The sequence below is a fragment of the Equus caballus genome, chromosome 7 (assembly GCF_041296265.1).
Source record: "Equus caballus isolate H_3958 breed thoroughbred chromosome 7, TB-T2T, whole genome shotgun sequence".
Classification (NCBI taxonomy): Eukaryota; Metazoa; Chordata; class Mammalia; order Perissodactyla; family Equidae; genus Equus; species Equus caballus.
In genome coordinates this window covers 60349680-60369199 of record NC_091690.1, presented here as the reverse complement: position 1 = coordinate 60369199, position 19520 = coordinate 60349680, and the positions used below count along the sequence as shown (strand labels likewise).

Here is a 19520-nt window from a genome sequence, read left to right as displayed (position 1 = left end):
TTTTTTTGAGGAAGATTAGCCCTGAGATAACTACTGCCAATCCTCCTCTTTTTGCTGAGGAAGACTGGCCCTGAGCTAATATCCATGCCCATCTTCCTCCACTTTATACATGGGACGCTTGCCACAGCATGGCTTGACAAGCGGCGCCATGTCCGCACCCGGGATCCAAACTGGCGAACCCCGGGCTGCCAAGAAGCGGAACGTGTGAACTTAACCTCTGCACCACCGGGCCGGCCCCATATAGTTTCTTTTTAATAAATGGTTTTAAATTTTGTTAATTCTCTTCCACTTAGGAAAATTTTACACTGCTAGGAACTTTTCTTGAGCCGTTTTTAAAGCCGCTCCTTTGGAGAATAACCATCAGGCAAGCAAACTCCTGAAGCTTCCCCATCTCCATGCCCGTAGGGGTCATGGCCTCTTCAATCCGTGGCCCAGTCTTCCAGCTTCTGGTATGCAAGGCTGGCATTCCTTCCTGCTGATACAGACTCTTGAAGCTCAGCCTAGAGGATTAGACAGCCCCTTGCCCTCCAGAGAAATGGGCCAAATAAATAATAATTGAAGATGAAAGGGATTTTCACAGTTTCAACTAAGACTAAGAAGATTACATGTATTCTAACCCTAATCACAGTGGTAGCTTTATTGCCACCAGGGTTCACAGTGAGGTCACAAGTCACTGGCAGTAAACAGGGGCCTTGGAAGAGTAAGAGTTATGTATCAACGTGCATTGTCTGCTGTTTGCTAATTAGCCAGTGCTGCCTGGCATTTATTCCACAGAGAAGTAGCAGAAAGAGGAAAAACAAGATCTGGAACACTGAGCTGACAAGCATTACTGAAAAGACTGTAATTATGTGTTCCAGCAAGGGAAGCAATGGTCATCTTGGCTGAGAAAAGGAAACACATCTAGGCAGAGCCCTGGGACATACTAAGCTGGGAGGCCACTGGTAATTCTTTACATTCGTGGCTCGTCAAATTCCACTGAAAAGGATGAATTATTGGGTCTAGTCTCTGCTCTACAACTCACTTGGAGTGTGACCCTGGGCAGTCATTGCATCTCTCTGAGACTCGGATTCTTCTGCAGTGAAATGTGATGAATATTATCCACCCTCCCTAGATGTAAAACTCAAATCAAATAAATGACAGAGTAATTGTTTAGGAAATTGAAGAGATCAAAAAGCACAAGTAAGTTATGATTTCTCACTACTCCAATTGCCCATTCTATAGGAGAAAAGAGCTCTGCTATAAGACTGAATAATAATACTCTACTAGAAGACTAAATGTAAGACTTACACTATAGGGCTAAAAGGACTCTGTTGCCCATGCCATAAATCTGAAAGAAAAAGAATCCAGCCTCCTCTAAGAAAGCCTCACTGAACATTGCCAACTCGAAGCGACTACCCGGTCCCTCTGAAATTCTGTAACACCTGCTGCTTTTGCAACAAGCAGACCTGAATTGGAATTGTGGCTCTACCACTCACTACCTGTATAATCTTGGGAAATTCACTTAACAGTATGTCTAGGAGTTTTTTCCTGTCTGTATCCAGTGTGTAATTCAATCCCATTCTTCTTTACGGCTGAATAGTACCATTATTCCCATTTACTTATGAAGAAGCTCAGGTTGAGAGGTTAAGTTCCCAAAGATACACTACATGTAAATGTTTGAATTGGGATCTAAACCCAGAACCGTCTAATCTGAGGCATTTATTCTTTCCATTAAGCACTGCTGCTTAATCAAAAGTTCAGAGCACGTAGTAGACATCTGGTAAGTACAGCCACAGTATGCTGGTTAAGAGTGTGGGCCCTGGAGAAAAACTGCCTGGGTTCATTCAGGCCCTGCTGTTGATTAGCTGTGTGATCACGGGCAAGATACTTAACCTCTCTGTGCCTTGGTTTCTTCTGCTGTAAAATGGAGATAATAATAGTGCCTCCTCATAGGGTTGTTCTGAGTATTGAGTTAATGTATGTAAAGTACTTAGAGTAAGTGCTCAAAAAATATCAACTATTATTCCTTAATACCAATAATTTTCTGAACTTGTCCTCACCAATCTGTAATATATTATTGTCTACTTTATGAAGGAGCAAAACATGGGCACTAAAAAGAAAATTATTTTTGGAGAGTTACTAGTAAATCATAAATGCTTCTACCAATACATATATTATGTTGAAATTTCATTCACCACTCTGAGACAAATAGGGGCTATTTTTCATTTTTTTAAATTATACATTCATACTGGTACATTTTCAAGAAGTTTGGCAAATACAGAAAGTAGAATAAATAAATCAGTCATAATTTCATCATCTAACACAATCACTGCCAACATTTTATTTTATTGTTTATTTCTATGTTTATTTCTTTGGAATGTATATGTGTGTGTATATATATAAATACAGTTATAACAATATTAAATCTGTATCTTGAGTTCTTAATTCGACTTGTTTACATAATGGAGATTTCCTTCATTTCAAACATTATGAAATGTATTTTTTCCAAACAGTCATAGTCCATTGTTCCTTAAAAGTGTATTCAAAATAAAGCTCAGCAAATTATCAGTTTTGAACCCAAAAGAGCTTTTTAGGTGTAATATCACTAGAGTCTTAATGAATTTTTTCCTTATTTTTAACACATTATGTATGAAGTGATATATCACAGGAAATGGCATGTAAAAAAAAATATCATTTCCGTTTTCAAAAGAGAATAAAACATCTGTTTTCCTTTTTTTTCCAAAATGAAATAGGGGGTAATAAAAATAGTCTTCTTGAGCTATATAAATTATCTTTCATATCTTTTGGGAGTTCATCCAAAATGCAAATTTCACAAAAAATCAATGTGGTCTTTGAACATAATCTTTAGCACATGCAAATTTTCTACATCTAATTATACTTAGCATTTAGCACTTCTTTTCTTGAGAGCATCAAGGCATTTCACATGTCTTAATAAAGACTCAAAGATTTTTTAATTAAAAATTTAATTTTGGGTGATATTTAACAAAGAAATTCTACAATATCCTTTATAAGATGCTACATGTACTTTATGGTTACAGACAATTTCTAGAGCACTAAAATGAATGTTTTATTTCAAGATGAATATACAGCAAATGGAATCAAACAAAACCCAGTTGTTTTCATTTTACCTATTATAATTATTTATTAAAATGAAATAGAACCAAATAGTAATTTTTTATCAAGTATGATCAATTAGGTAAATAAACAGCTTTAAAAAGATTACTAACTCCTCATGCTTTTGTGTCTTCCACTTAAAATATTTTCCCCTGCCATTTTTCTAGTCTTCGTCCCTTGCGATTAGTGTTTTGGATATCTAATTGCTCTTTATCGGTAATACCTATAAGATACGTCTGGGAAGAGGCAATGGACATTATCCCAATTGGACAGCGATGTGTTACTTTTTGAGTCAGAAGAAGAAACTGTCCATGCAGCAGGCTAGAAAGAGAAGAAAGTACAAATCTCATAAAGAATATTTGTATTCTCAATTAGATTACTCAAAAGACATATAATCTGGAGCATTTGTGCTAAAGAGTGTCTGTTGGGATTTCAATGTAATCTTGGAGGATGGAAATTCATCCATTAGCATATTTACCTAGAAAAGGAAGTTAGGAAATTAGAAAGTTGGAAAAGATGGAAGGAAAACAGAAAATGAGGGAGGAAAGAAGAGAAGATGAAAGAGAGCAGAAGGAAAGTGGGAGAGAAGAAAGAAAGAAATGAAAGGGGAAAAGAGAGAGCATTCATTGTGAGCATTCCTCTGAGCCAAGCATTTCCGCTAACATTGTATCATTTAGCTATTAGCCTAAGCTTGAAATATAGATATTATCTACATTTGTAGAGATGAAGAAATTGAAGCTCAGAGAAATATAGCTTAATTTCAAAATTAACAAAACCTGTAAGTAATTGAGTTGGAGTTTAAACTCAATAGTATCTGACTTCAAAGCCTACATTTTTTCCCATAACGTCACAGTACCATTCTAGAAATTGTCTGCACGCTTTATGAGCTTTCCTCTTGCCTGATTCATGGAACTAGATCAATCCAGCTTTTTTCTAGCACATTGCAGAGTACTAATACCCAACAGACACTCAGAAAACATTTGTTGGCTGAGTGAATGAAGGATTCTTGAAAGCAAAAGAAAAATTGGGAAAATAAGCTTCTGCTCTTATGAATGAAACAAAGAGAAGCAGACACCAGAAGGTGAGGGCTATGCTCAACTCTATTTTGGCTTACAAAGTAAGGTTGTTGAATTTAGTTGAAGACTTAAGTTCAGACTGTGTATCACCAAGAAGTGTGGTTTGGGCTCAGATGATCTCTAAGCTGGAAGAAACAAACAAAGAAAAACAAGAGTCAAGTTTAAATCAGAGACTAATCTGTGGATTTCCGTCTACTTTGAGGAAGTTCAAAGATGTGGTCATAGATTCTGAGGCCTTAGTGGAGCATCACAGACCACATCCTGACTACAAGATTAACTCTCAAATAAACATGAATTCCAAGGGCTCCTTCAGACCTGGAATTAGCCTGCCCCCAAACTTCTACCCTGTGTATTTTGAAGCCTCATCTCTTGGACTGAGTTGAACCTCCCAGGATTCAGGCCTAATGCATCAGATGCTTTATCAGGAACTCAAGCATTAAATAGTCATACTGTATTTTACACAAATAGGTAAAGGAAGGCAGAAGGGGATGATTGGTTTGTCAGTTCACGTTAACGGAAAATTCACTTGGCAACTGTATTAATTACAACATTTGACATAGCAAGTAGCAGAAAATCCAACTAAAATGGCTTTCAACAATAAAAACAATGTTAGCTGACATAGTTGAAAAGTCTAATGATACAGTGAAACTTGATCAAGTAGCTCAAGGATGTCAAGAAGGATTCCGTTTTTTCAGTCTTCCTACCCTTCCTTCCACAGTATTGGCTTTTGTGCAGAAACTGTTTAGCTATTCACCAGAGTTTTTAGCATCTTCTCCTGATGACACAACTAGACTATACATGTTCCCTAGCTTTCCTTACAGTCAGGCTTGGCCAAGTGACTGAGTTCTGGCCAAGAAGAAGTGGGCTAAATCGATGTGTCTACTTCCATGTATGGCCCCTCCATGATGCTCTACACTTCCTCCTTCCAAAAAGCTAATGGAGAAAAGCATCTCAATCTTAGAAGCCATATGAAGAAGATGGCAAGCCTGGATTACAGGCGGTTGAAGGAGAGCCACTTGCCAGTGAAGAAGACCAATTTGAGACTTTATGTGAAAAGGAAATAAATTATAGTGCTTGAGCCATTACATTACTTTATTGACCTATTTAAAAATATTGATACCAGAAGCAAAATGATGCCTCAAGAACATCCTAAACTTCGTAGATTTGGTTTAGGTGTTCAGTTGTAGTTGGTTTAGCTGTAGACAGAACACACTGGAAAGCTGGTGATCCAGATTATGCGATAGAAAAATATTTGATAAAACAAATGCTTCGGTAATTTGGAAGGTAGCTTATGAGCCTGTAGCACTGGGGGAAGTGGTTGAAAAGATCTAGAATCTGTTACTATTGCTACTATTTGTTACTTTCAACACGTTACTGCAAGAAGTAGATCACCTTAGGTAATAGTCAGTTTTCAATCAGAAATAAAAGGTAATATGTAGATTCCAGAATTTGAGGCCTCATAGGATTGAGAAAAATAACTAATTCTAGACCTCAAACAGTGAAAGGTAGGATTGAAGAACACTTTAGACAACTGTAGCCTAAGAGTGTGTGGCATTCATACAGATTGCTTCAGATGATTTTCAGGTAGTCGTTGTGGAGAATGAAAGCTATATGGATGAGAAAGGAAAAATAAAAATCTATCAGGCAGAATGTTAGTGTATTTATAATCAGATGAAACTGCTGGAAGTAAATAAGTCCACTGATTTTTGAGGAAACTGAATTGCTAAAGAAGACATGAACCGAACGCCTTGACCACTCAAACCTCAAACACACAGAGGCCTCAAAATCTCACCAACAGAAAAGAAGTATGAAATTGGTGCAACCCCTGAGAGAAGACTACTCCCCAAAACTAACTTCAGCTCTCACCATGAAAGGAAATGGAGGATAATTAATAGGGAAGTCCCTCCCACAGGAGAAGTCAGGGCCTGCAAAAATCAAAAGATGGAAAAGTTCTTTTCAGAAAGCAGAATAAAAGTCTAGGAATCTTCTCCACTTGTTAGGGGAAAGGGCTCTCACAATGCCGGCCTGGCAGAATGTTCGTCACTGCTATGGCCCACTGACTGCAGTAGAACCCCTCTCTCTTTTTGGCTGAATGAAGTTTGAATTGCCGTGATCCCATCCCTGCTCCAGGACTTTTTATTGGGTGGGCATGTGTTGGCGGAAGTCATCCAGAGGAAGCGCCTGCCAGTTGACCGGAGAGCTGGTCAATCAGAGGCTTGTCACCCTGTCCTCTGTCTGTGGAATGTACGTTCTGCCCACCATTCCCACAGGAGGAGCTATTGTGGGTGTGGAGATCTCCTTGTCTCACAGCCTCCCAAGATGAGCCTCACAAGGAAGTTCCCTTGCTTGTTTAACCTGCCACCTCCCAATCTGAAGTGGTCTGCCTCTTTCTTTGGCCTCTCCTTGCTTTCCGTGAACGGGGGCCAGGCTCAGATTTCACCTGGGAAGCTCCTAAAGTTGCAAACCAACAGCATGAGACAGTAAATAATTTATGTTTTGCTTCATATGCTGCAAAGTCATTAGAGGCGACATTCAGATTTGATGGAGACGAAAGAATGTCACCTGAAGATCTAAATAGCTGGATGGTTGTGTCCTTTGACATAGAATGGATGTCTTCTATGATGTGGGAGGAGGAGTAAAATAGGTACTTTGTGCCCATAAAGGAGCAATGTGGCAGAAACTGGTTAGCTGTTCACCAAAAACTGTTTCCTATGTTTTCCTAAGATTACAGTTGGACCATTATCTCCCACAGGACTTTAAGTCAAATGTGGCCATGTGACTGATGTCTGGCCAGGAAAATATCACAGACATAAGGAACTACTTTCAAACCTGACTCATAAAAATTACCTACATGTGATCCTTCATGCTCCTTCTCTTTCCATAGCTTCATGGACAAGACTACAGAGATTTCGCAAGCTGTGTGCTGAGAATAGAGGAGCCACGAGATGTAGGGAGTTTGGGTGCTTCTGCTTCTAACTAGGATGGAGTAAAGGGACTAAATTTACTTTCCTTCCTGAAGCAATCAATAAATTGGGCAAAATATTTGAAACAATGGCTTTTAAGGCACTGGGCATAGACATCAGGCAATGAAGGACAGCGATTCCTGAGAAACAGTAAGCAAGATGAGCCCTACAATTGCCTTGAAAGAGTTCCCAGGACATGGCTCAGGGAGTCGGACCCAGGCAGGGCCCAGCACACTATCTGAATTGAGTAGGGAGTCTGGGGGCACCAAGGCAGCTGGAGTTCACAGTTACACAGTGCTATAAAGGAAAGAGCTGCCCAGAGAGAGAACTTGGGAGATATCCAGAGGGTTCCCCTTGCGTGTTCAGTAAAGTATTGATTAGCAAATGCGTCAGGAAGCTGAGGGTAGAAAAAGAATGTTCTAGAGTGACAGTACCTGGAGTTCACACAGGGCTGGAATTAGTGTCTCTTCTCACCATCTATTCTGGAAAATCTCATAATGCCTGGGGTATTGGGTAGAGTTTTCAGAAGGGTCTTGTCTCAGTAGTGGGACAAAATTAGCCCTAGACTAACTGCTTCTCTAGTGCTGCCTAACAAATATTAAAAGCAAGTCTTTTAATATTTGGATAAAACTGTTTCTAACTAACATGACAGCATCCCAGAACAAAGCTCGAGTGTTTATAGGAATACCAAACCAGCACCCAACAAGGTAAACTTACAATGTCTGACATCTAATCAGAAACTGCCAGGCATGAGGGGACGGCCCAGTGGCGCAGCAGTTAAGTTTGCACGTTCTGCTTCGGCGGCCCAGGGTTCGCGGGTTGGGATCCCGGGTGCAGACATGGTGCCACTTGTCAAACCATGCTGTGGTAGGAGTCCCACATATAAAGTAGAGGAAGATGGGCACAGATGTTAGCTCAGGGCCAGCCTTCCTCAGCAAAAAGAGGAGGATTGGCAGAAGATGTTAGCTCAGGGCTAATCTTCCTCAAAAAAAAAAAAAAAAAAAAAGCACCTGCCAGGCATGCAAAGAAGTAGGAAAATACTACCCACAATGAAACAGAAAACCAATCAACTGAAAATCAACCCAAAACTGACACAGAAAATAGAATTAATAGGCAAAGGCAGCAAAATAGTAATCTTACTGACTTTATTCCATATGTTCAGAAAGTTTTTAAAAAGATAATAAAACCAGTTATAAGATACCTAAGTTCTAGAGATGTAATGTACAGCATGGTGGCTATAGTTAATAATACTCTATTGTGTATTTGAAAGTTGCTAAGAGAGTAGAACTTAAAAGTTCTCCTCACAAGGGGAAAAAATGTAACTATGTGAGGTGATGGATATTAACTTATTGTGGTAATCATTTTGCAATATATACATTTTTTTCTTAACGCTGGCACCTGAGCTAACATCTGTTGCCAATCTCTCTATTTTTTTCCCCTTCTTCTCCCCACAGCCCCCCAGTACATAGTGGTATATTCTAGTTGTAGGTCCTTCTGGTTCTGCTATGTGGGATGCTGCCTCAGAACGGCCTGATGAGTGGTGCTAGGTCTGTGCCCAGGATCCGAACCGGTGAAACCCTGGGCCACCAAAGCAGAGTGCACAAACTTAACCACTCGACCACAGGGCTGGCCCCTGCAATACATACATTTTGTTGTACACTTTAAACTAATTCAACGTTATATGTCAATTATATCTCAATAAACCTGAGGGGAAAAGATAAAAAAGACCAGAGCTTCTAGAAGTGAAAACTACCGTAGTTGAAATGAAAACACACTAGATGATATTAACAACCAATTTCAGAATAGATTAGTGAATTTGAGTCCATATTAATAGAAACTAACCAAAATGAAACACAGAGAGAAAAATTTCTTTTAATTAGTGGGAAAGTAAAATAGAGTAACTGCTTTGAAAAATTGTTTGGCAGTTTCTTGAACTATTAAACATACGCCAACCATATGATCCAGCTACTGCACTCCTAGATGTTTACCCATGAGAAATGAAAGCATATGCCATAAAACACTTGTGCGTAGATGTACACGTTAGCTTTATCTGTGATAGCCCAAAGCTGGAAACAACCCAAATGCCCATCAACCATTGAATAGATAAACTGCGGCATATTTCCCTTCAATGGGGTCCAACTTAGCAATAAGAAGGAATTAAGTCTGGGTACATACAATAACATTGATTAATCTCAAAATAATTACACTGGGTGAAAGAAGGCAGACAAACTAAGAATACATATAGCACAATATTATAGATATAAAATTCTAGAAAATACAAACTAATGTATAGTAACTGAAGGAAGAGTAATGGTTTCCTGGGGAAAAGATGGGAGAATGAGAAGGGCTTTGGGGGAAAACTTACAAAGAAGTAAAAGGAATCTTTTAAAGGGTGATGGATCTGTTAATTTTCTTCATTGTGGTGATAGTTTCACAAGTGTATACATACTCAAAATTTATCTAACTGTAACTTCAAATACATGCAGTTTATTGCATGTCAATTATACCTCCATGAAACTGTTTAAAAAACAGTGTAGGGAGTCTATATGCCTGAAAGTAGAGAAAGCAATAAAAACTTTGACTTCATGTGAGAAACAAACCTATATTGTATTTGAGTCATTTCTGTGTGTTTGTATGTTACATCCCAACTAATATAGCTTCCTATTAGAGCTAGTCCCAAGACTTCATGGTCCTATGATATTATTCTGTAGAAATTAAGACTGTATGCTTTCTTACTCATTCCCAGTGGGGCAGTGTCTTTTTTAGTAGCTTCCTTAGGAGAAAAAGAATTTTTATTGCCCAAAGCCTCCATTAATATATCCTTGTATTTTACTAAACTAAATTGGTTCAAGTTACAGTGTCTGAGTGAATTATGGTCAATGCCACCACAGACAATTGTGCTGGTTACATCTTGAACAGGGGCACCCAACCAAGCGGAAAAAAGTGGGGGCTCAAAACCAGCACGTGCCCTGCTTACTAAACCATGAAAGTTGGTGCTGGACTGCATTCACCTGGAGAAAAGGGTCCCTTTCTCTAACTTGCTCAGAGCTGCCATATAGCCTTGTGTAGTCCCTGATCCTGGTGGTGAGGCACAGAGACCATAGTAGAAAAAGGAAAGGGAACTAAATATTAGCTAGAGGTGAGGGGAACCAGAAACTAACTACTACAATGAGCTTGGTGATAGGATTGTTGGTATATGGTTTACTATATTTTTACTATATTTGCTATACTTTAATATATATGTTCAGATATCCTACATGAAAGGAATCTCACTTATCTGAAATCTTGTACAATTTTATTTTATAAAATTCTCTTACAGTATTTATAACTTTCTACCTTTAATTATAATTAACTGCATGCACGTAACAAGTCAGAGATACAACACAGAGAGAACCAAGGATTGGATGACTGTGTGAATCAAGACTGATATAGGACTGAATGGAGACAGAGAATTCTTTTGGTCAACACAGGATAGCTGGTATAATGAGAAAGAGTTCCAGCAATATCTCTATGTTGAATGGAAAGTGATTAAGTGGCAAATGCTACTATGTCAACTATTCTTTTCTTAAGACAAGAAATAGTGACTTCTTGAGCATACAGTGTGTTATATCCAACAATGACCAAGAACGATAAAATATCTTGATGGATGCAGCATCCAAGGAGGTTTCCTAGACACCTCCTAGATGCAGCGGTGAGGTCCCATTAAATCTGAGAGACCAAACAGAGGAGTAAATGGATCATCTGGAGAACCAAATGAAAAATCAATTCAGCCTCTGATTTCTGAGCCCTGGTTTGCTTTTGGGTTTATAATCAGTTTGGTGCTGGGATGGTTGAAATTTGTCATAGCATCATGGTAGTAGGTCATGGTGAACACAAACTGAACTGTGACAGAACCGTCAGTCCAGGTCACAAGCAAATATGTTGGGTAGGTCATTTGTCTGTAACTACCAATTTGTACAAGTTCATGGGAAATATGTATAATAGTAAACATAAAATGAAGGAATTTTTTTAAAGAATCCTTTAAATTTTCCAGTATTGTCTTGTATAAAGCACCATTAATTTAACTGGCCCACTAAAATAATGTTTTGGTAGTTACAAAAATGTTTCTATTAAAAATAAAATTAAAACGATAGTGATAGTGAGAAATATCCAAAGAATGGTCTGGGCAGTTCAAAAGAACAAAAACAAGTACACAAACAGTAAAACAGAAAACAAGCAAATGCATATTTGTACTGTTAAATTCAATATTGACATTTAAATGTCAAATAATGACATCGTCTATCACATTTAATTCATATTTTTATTGTAATTAAATAAGTCCTAGATTTATGTATGTAATCTATAAATGTGTTTTGGTTTTTTAGTTCTAAAAGAGCTGGTAAGTTTATACCCAGTCTTATACATATTTTAGTAACATTATAATAAAAATACATTAAGCCAACACCAGGAATCCATGAGAATATTTTCATTTTAAGAGAGGTCTATATTTTACTCAAGTTTGAGAAACAATCTTTTATAAAACTATTCTTTGATTAAACATGTAGTTAGAGGGCTTGCTTTACATTTCTGAAATTCTCAAGCTTGATGGGAAAAGTACCAGAAAAAATGGAATCCAGGAGAAAGAAGTAGAAGATGGTTATGGGATGGAATATGTCACCCAGAAATTCCTCACATCTCAGACAGTTAATAAAAAAAAAAAAAATCCTCCATGAATGGAGACACTTCAGATGTGCCATAAAACTTTAATTCTACCCCAGACTTTAAGTTCCTTAAGAAAATTTTCATAACTGATTCATCACTATCTTGCACTCTCTCTTATTTAATAGTATGTATTAATTTAAGCGAATACCTCCTGCAAATTGATCAAAACTAAAGGAATGGTAAATTAGTCCATAAGCCACACATATTTCAGTTCAACAAACTTTAATGTTTAGATACTGAGAACAGTTGCTGCACTAGATGCCATGGACGTACAAATGAAAATGATATAATATATCCCTATGAATAATCACTAAGAGAGACAGACATATAAATAAGTTGTAAAACAGTATGGTAAAAATAAAACATGTATATACACATATATTTTTATATTTACATTTATTTATTTATATATATAAATTCATATATGTATATAGGGAAATCTTTCAGAGCATGAGTGATTCACTTCAGAATGGTAACAATAGAGGGAGGAGTGTCAGGAAACCTTTCCAGAGCAGACAGCTGGATTCCGTTTTAAATGCTAAAAGGACATTCCGAAATAGTATAGAGTAAGGAGATCATTCTAAGCAGAGGGACAGTACATGCTCTAGGAAAACAAGAGTGGGTTTAAAAAAATCTACCTGCATGGAGTGATGACTTTTGTGATGGAATATACTACCTAGAAAAGTAATACTCAGACTGAGTAGCATATCTGAGTCTACCTAGTTGAATGTATTAAACTGATGTAACTAAACTCATCTTCTTCCTAAAACCAAAGAAAATTATTTTGCAAAATATTCTCATATGGAGTATGTGCATTAAGTTTTTATGCTTCATCTGATGTGTTAGGGTTCTCCAGAGAAACAGAAGCAGTAGAAGATACATGTATATTTGTGGGTCATGTTGAACTCAAACCAAATGGTGCTAGAACAGTCCGTTCAGGTTGCAAGCAAATATATTGTGCAGGTCATTGTTTGTAGCTACCAATTTGTACAAATTCATTGGCTGCATGTACAGTAGTAAATATAAAATGAAGAGATTTTTATTAAATCATCCTTTAAATTTTCCAGTATTGTATTTTTTATAAGGCACCATTAATTTAATCGGCCCAGTAAAATAATGTATATATGTAGAGAGAGAGAGATTTATTATAGAAATGGGCTCACATGATTACGGAGGCTGAGAAACCCCACAATCTGCTGTCTGAAAGTTGGAGACCCAGGAAAGCCAATGGTATAATTCAGTCTGAGTCTGAAGGCCTGAGAACCAGGGGAGCTGATGGGGGAAATCGCAGTTTGAGGGGCTGAGAAGATGAGAAATGTCCCGGTTCAACAGCATGAGACAGGGAAAAAAAGGGGCAAATTCCTCCTTTGCCTTTTGTTCTATTCAGGCCCTCACTGGATTGGAGGATGCCCACCCATATTGGGGAGGGCACTCTTCTTCATTGAGTCTGTTACCAGTCATGGACTCTAACCTACTTTTTTTTTAATCTTGTCTGACCTAGTTCTCTTGTCTTTGTTAAAGGGTGCAAATGTTCCTTTCTCTAACAACTTTGGGGTCTTGAGGTTGTCAGTTTCAGCTATGTTCCAGGAAGAATATCAAAAGGCCAACTTCCCTGGACCCAACTGCTTTGAACTGGACCAGATGGGTCTGGACCACAATCACAAGAGAGACACCTGTCCAAATAAGCAGAGAGTTGTACTAAAGTAATCTGCCCTCATTAATATCCTAAATTCTCCTCCTCCGGGAGGGGTAAAGCAGCCATTTTTAGATCATGTAATGTATGTAAAGGCATGTTTTCAAAACACACATGTGCTAGCTTATGCCCACCTCTAAGTGCAATGATGAAATTTCCCCTTTTGAATATTCATTCTCTACTCCAAATAAAGGTACTCACCTCCCTATGCTCAGAAAGCCATTGCTTTGTGAAATCATTTTCTATGGTCTCCTTTTGTTTGCTGCATGCTGCAAATAAAATTTTGCATGATAAGTACTTCTGGTGTAGGTTTTGATTTTACTTCACCAAGGACTGGGCTCACTTTGGTCCAGCAACAAATTCTGGCAACCTAAATGGGACTCTTGTCCATCTGGGGCTCTGTTCTTCCAACTACTCAGTTTCCAATGGATGGAGCAGTGGGCAGGGGCAGCTCGTCGCAAGCTAACCCGTTCATGCTACTGGAGGTTGAGGAGTACACCTCACGAGGAAGATTCTTTTCTTTGTTTCTTTTTTAGATTGGCACCTGAGCTAACATCTGTTGCCAATCTTTTTTTTCTTCTTCTCCCAAAAGCCCCCAAGTACACAGCTGTACATTCTAGTTGTAGGTTCTTCTGGTTGTGCTATGTGGGATGCAACCTCAGCATGGCCTGACAAGTGGTGCCATGTCCATCCTCAGGATCCAAACCAGTGAAACCCCAGGCCATCGAAGTGGAGCATGCAAACTTAACCACTCGGCCACAGGGCCGGCCCCAGGACTCTCTTCTTGGTGTGTGTGCTGCTGGTTTGACATCGCTATTCCATCCGAAGACTGAGTGGCCACACTGAGTGCTTTGCTCAGAGGATCTCTTGACGGAGGTAAGTGATGCTGGCCCCACAGCATGGCTATAAGTTATTTCTTTAAGTTGTCTCACAAAGTCAGGCTGCCTGAACCTTGGGTTTAAGGCTGCCCTTACCTTGGGTTTAAGGCTGCCCTTACCTTGGGTTCAAATCCCAAGGTTCACTTTTTGGAGCCTGGCTTCAGGGTTCAAGTCCCCATCAAGAGGTAGCCTGGCTCAAGGGAGTGAGAGTTTCCATTTGGTTGGAAGGATTGCATAACCAAGCCACTCCAGAGGAACCAATGCTTGGTTCTGGCAAATGGGAGCAATCCCTATTGACTAGTCATTGGGCAGTGAGGTCTTGAAGCCCACTTGAGTTTGTCAGTGCTAGGAGCTTGACACCATTTTGAGAGTCCTTTTGTGTTGTGTTGTGTCTGTGACAGAGGGAGTGAGTTTCTTTGGTTACACAGTGTGAGTCTTATCTTGTTTCTGTGGTAAAAGGCAGGGTTAAGTCCCTGCAGTGTTAGCCATCTGTGACAAAGTGGCTGGGGATGCCTGGCAGAAACTTTGCTTTAAAGTATGAGAAACTTTATCTTGGTATCTCTCTCTGTTACCTTAACAAACTGGCTTCTAGGTCTCTCAAATCTCTCTCTGTTCCTCAATTTTTTTTTTTACCAGCAGTCATTGGGGAAAACTCACACTTTCTGCTAGGGAATTTCCATCAACCTCTCCCCTCCAAGATTAGATCTTCCTGGGGTCATTCAGTCTCCTTAATCATCAACCTTCAAGAGGTTGCTTTTGCTTTCGGTGGTGGAAAAAATTAGGCTCAGAACTTGAGAAGAGGTCTTTGGTAAATAACGGAACGCGTGAACGATGGTGCCAAGGTACTTGCTCTCAGAGCATTTGGTCCTGTTTTTATTTGGATATTGGATCTGTCAGGTATTTTTGTTTTTGTTTTTGTTTTTGTGCTAAACTTTTCCAACAGGACTGGCTGGGAATGATGGATTTTGTGTAAAATAATTACATCTCTTTTGCCTGATTATGTTTTAAATTACATTGTGGGGATAGATATTGTGTACCATATAAATCCACCCTTCAGGCAATGTTACTTAAACATGCTAAAGGAGCTCTCACTTGTAAATGGCCAAAAATGGCCACTTAGTTTACCCAAATTGGTGTATTTACATATGCAATTGGAAAAAGCCCACTACAAAAAATATTAAACAACCAATGAGAAGCCTATTTTAATTTTTGAGGCATTGCAATTGGAAAAAGACTGCTATAAAAAACAAATTAAACAACCAACGGGAAGCCTATTCTAATTTTTGAGGCTTCTGAACAAGATCAGAATTTCCATACTGCCTCTCTAAGAGAAAATAATTAAATAAAAAACATACTAGTAAAACAAAACCAAATCTGCTACTCCTCTCTCCTCTCTTTCTGAGCTCCCCTACTTCAACTCCCCTGAAATTCCAGATCTAAAATGAAGCAAGTGAAAACAAGTAAACTTCTGAGATATTTTAAAATCGTAATGGCCATTTTGGGGAAACTTTGTTTCAGATAAGTCCACCTTAAGTGTCACCCTTAAAAGAGAGGATTCAAAACCTTTCACTACAGAATACATTCTTTGATTAGTATACAGAAGCTTCTAAAAAATAAAATGACTTTAAAAACAGCTATAAAAAGGATCCTCACAGCAAATCTTTAGTAACGATCTTTAGCCATCTGAACAGGTCACAATTTGGATCCAGCGTTGTGTTGAGTTTGTGCCTGAGACATGGCTAAAATTTTAAAGATCTCTGTTTGTGACTGTCTACTTGTCTATGTATGTGTGTCTGGATGGTATAATTTCTAAAAAAGAGCTCTATTTAATTGACTTAAAATAAGCACTTATATAAATTATTTCTAAATGTGATAAAAACTAGGCCAGATGTCTTTCAAGTTAACATGATATAAAGTGATTTTTGGTAGATAAAAACCTGCTTAAATTTGCTGATTTAATTAAAATAGACACATCCTCAGAGTTATCAATATAGGATATAACGTAAATACACAGCCTTTATGAGTCAAATAAATTCATGTTGTCTCTGTTACAGAATTTGTCAACAAAAATAATAGCTGATTTTTTCTGATATCTCATAAAGTTTTGATGGGCAATCTAAATAATCATTGGAAATAGGTAAACTAAATAGATGTTAAAAAGGTGGAAAAAAAGATTAAAGTTTTTGGGAAAACTTTTTAACAATAATTATGTATTATGGTGTATATACTTAAAACAACTTAAAATGATGTAACTCCTTTAGTATCACATAAAGTTTTTGTGAATAATCCAAACATGATTGTTAAAAATAAATGGTTTAGATGTAAGTGAGATGAGAGTTTATAGATAAACTTGTACGAATAATTATACTGTATAACATATATATGGAAAATAACTTCCAAAATCTCTTTGGTAATTTAAAACTTTGAAGTTTTACTCAGTTAAATTAAATGATTTAAAAAAAAATTTAAAACTTTGAAGTTTTACTCAGTTAAATTAAATGATTTAAAAAAAAATTCTGGGCCTGCCCAGTGGCACAGCAGTTAAGTGGACACATTCAGTCCACTTCAGTGGTCCAGGGTTCACCGGTTCGGATCCCGGGTGTGGACTTATGCACTGCTTGTCAAGCCATGCTGTGGCAGGCAACCAATATGCAAAGTAGAGGAAGGTGGGCATGGATGTTAGCTCAGGGCCAGTCTTCCTCAGCAAAAAAAGGAGGATTGACAGCAGATGTTAACTCAGGGCTAATCTTCAAAAAATAAATAAGTAAATAAATAAATAGCTATTTTAAAAAAATTCATTAAATATCTAGTCATTTCTAAGTAAAGTAAGATATTAGACACTAATTACTAAAGATAGGTTTATCTACTTTAGCTTCTTATTACAGAGAAACTATTAATAAACATGTTTTATATTTTATTTAAAAATTTTACTGTAAAGTATTACGTTTCTAAAAATTATTAAAAGTATTTATAAATTTGCCAACTTAAAATATGCTAACGTAAAAGACAGTTTATAATTACTTCTTAGTTTTCACAAACAAAATCAAAGTCTGTAAGGGTTAAAAATTCTGATTAATATATATGATTAAAGCTACTATAAGTTAATAGGAAAAAGAAATCTTTGTATTCAAGGAAAGTAAGATGTATGTTTTCATTAAAGGAGACACAAAGACTAGAGATATCTCTGTTTGCTTTGTTAAAAAAGATAAATTTGTCTTAAAGTACTAAAAAAGAAAAAAGACATAGGACAAATTCTAAAGGTAAAAAAATAAGTGACAAAAGATTTTTTCTTTGAGTAAATCTACCTAAAAGATAAAACAATCTATGTTTTGTCAAAATAATTTCCTACGCTCGAGGAGGCTGAAGTCTCTTTATTAGGGTTTTCTTTTTTTAAACTCTTTTACTCTCTCTCTGTTTGCCTTTAACATTTTCAGTTGTCACTTTGATTAAATGGATAACTAAACATCATTTCCTATTTGGTCAAGTGTTTTAAAATCTTTTGATATTTTTTGACAAATTTCCCCAAGGTTCAAATCCTTGAAATCCTTGAAATCCTTGAAAAGTGAAGCCTTTCTTTCTGAGGATATCCAATGGGGTCCCAGGACTTCTCAAAAAAATTTGTTCTTGGGGCTGGCCCCGTGGCCGAGTGGTTAAGTTCGCGCGCTCTGCTGCAGGCGGCCCAGTGTTTCGTTGGTTCAAATCCTGGGCGCGGACATGGCACTGCTCATCAGGCCACGCTGGGGCGGCGTCCCACATGCCACAGCTAGAAGGACCCACAACGAAGAATATACAACTGTGTACTGGGGGGCTTTGGGGAGAAAAAGGAAAACTAAAATCTTTAAAAAAAAAAAATTTGTTCTCTATTCCTATAAAGAGGGAGATATTAAACTAGTTAAGTTTATTTGGTGTGTTAAATTACATAACAAACATTATCGAATAAATGATAGTAAACCTTCTTAGGTTATACTATGTGAGTAAATGCTATTAATATAAGTGGTTCTTAATACCTATTTCATTTCCCAACGTGCTCCAGATATCTGTAGGAAATTCCAAAAACTGGCACTAGGGTCTGATACCAGTACTGCACAGTTAGTGGAGGCAGCCTTCAGGGTGTTTAACAACCGAGATGTGACAGAAGAAGGAAAAGGTAAGCAAAACATGCAGAGGCAAGCTACTCTGCTCGTGGTAGCCCTCCAGTCTGCTCAGGGTAACCTGAGGGAAAGGAAGAAAACACCATGGGTGAGTGACCCCAGGCCCTACCATGGGACCAAGAGGCCACCAATGAAGTTGGAGCCGAATCAGTGTGCATACTGCAGATGGGAAGGGCATTGGAAGTGGAATTGTCTAAGATCAACCCCACAGGTGGAAGGGATCCGACAAGACCAAGCCATGGCAACATCCTATGACTACACATGAGATGTGATGGGGCCATGGGGCTCCCCGTTTGGCTCCAGGCAACCAGATCATCTCCCCTGAGGAGCCCCGGATAACCTTAGCAGTGGAGGGAGAAAATGTTAAATTTTTGCTCAATACTGGAGCCACATTCTCAGTGTTGACTGCCCAAAAGGAAAACTTTCTAAAATAAAATGTGACATAAAAGGAATATCAGGAAGAAGAGAGACCAAGAGGTTTCTGGAGCCTTTCATCTGCGAAATAGCATCAAAAATGTTAAGACATTCTTTCTTGTATGTACCAGAGTACCCTGTTCCCTTCCTTGGGGAGGGCATACTCTCAAATTTGGTGGCCTCAATAAACTGGGAATAAGATAAAATAGAAATCCAAGTTCCCAGAAATCAGGGAGTCAAGTTCATGGCCTTATTATAAGACATTCCAGCGCTTGAAAAAGAAGAAATTCCCCAAAACATCTTCAACTGAGTTAACTAAGAGACATAGCCACAAGGACAGCTGGGAAAAGTAGCCACTGCCATACCTATAAGGATGAAATTAAAGCAGATAGACCACTGGCCTCAGGTAAAACCATACCCCCTAAAGCCAGAAGCCATAAAAGGAATCCTTCCTGTAACTGACAAACTTTTAAAACGGGAATTAATCAGGCCATGTAGATCCCCATGCAACACTCCCATCTTACCCATTA

The 19520-nt window shown here is 38.1% G+C and overlaps 1 long non-coding RNA gene across 1 annotated transcript in view; it reads right to left on the bottom strand.

Moving 5' to 3' along the window:
- Positions 1-2946: 2946 nt before the first annotated feature.
- The window catches only part of LOC138925023 (uncharacterized), a 29363-nt gene continuing 12789 nt past the window's right edge, over positions 2947-19520 (bottom strand). Inside the window, exons 3-4 of the long non-coding RNA XR_011440654.1 lie at positions 13749-13816; positions 2947-4315 (exon numbers count right to left, since the gene is read on the bottom strand). This is a non-coding gene — a long non-coding RNA (uncharacterized lncRNA). The remainder of the gene's footprint in view (positions 4316-13748; positions 13817-19520) is intronic.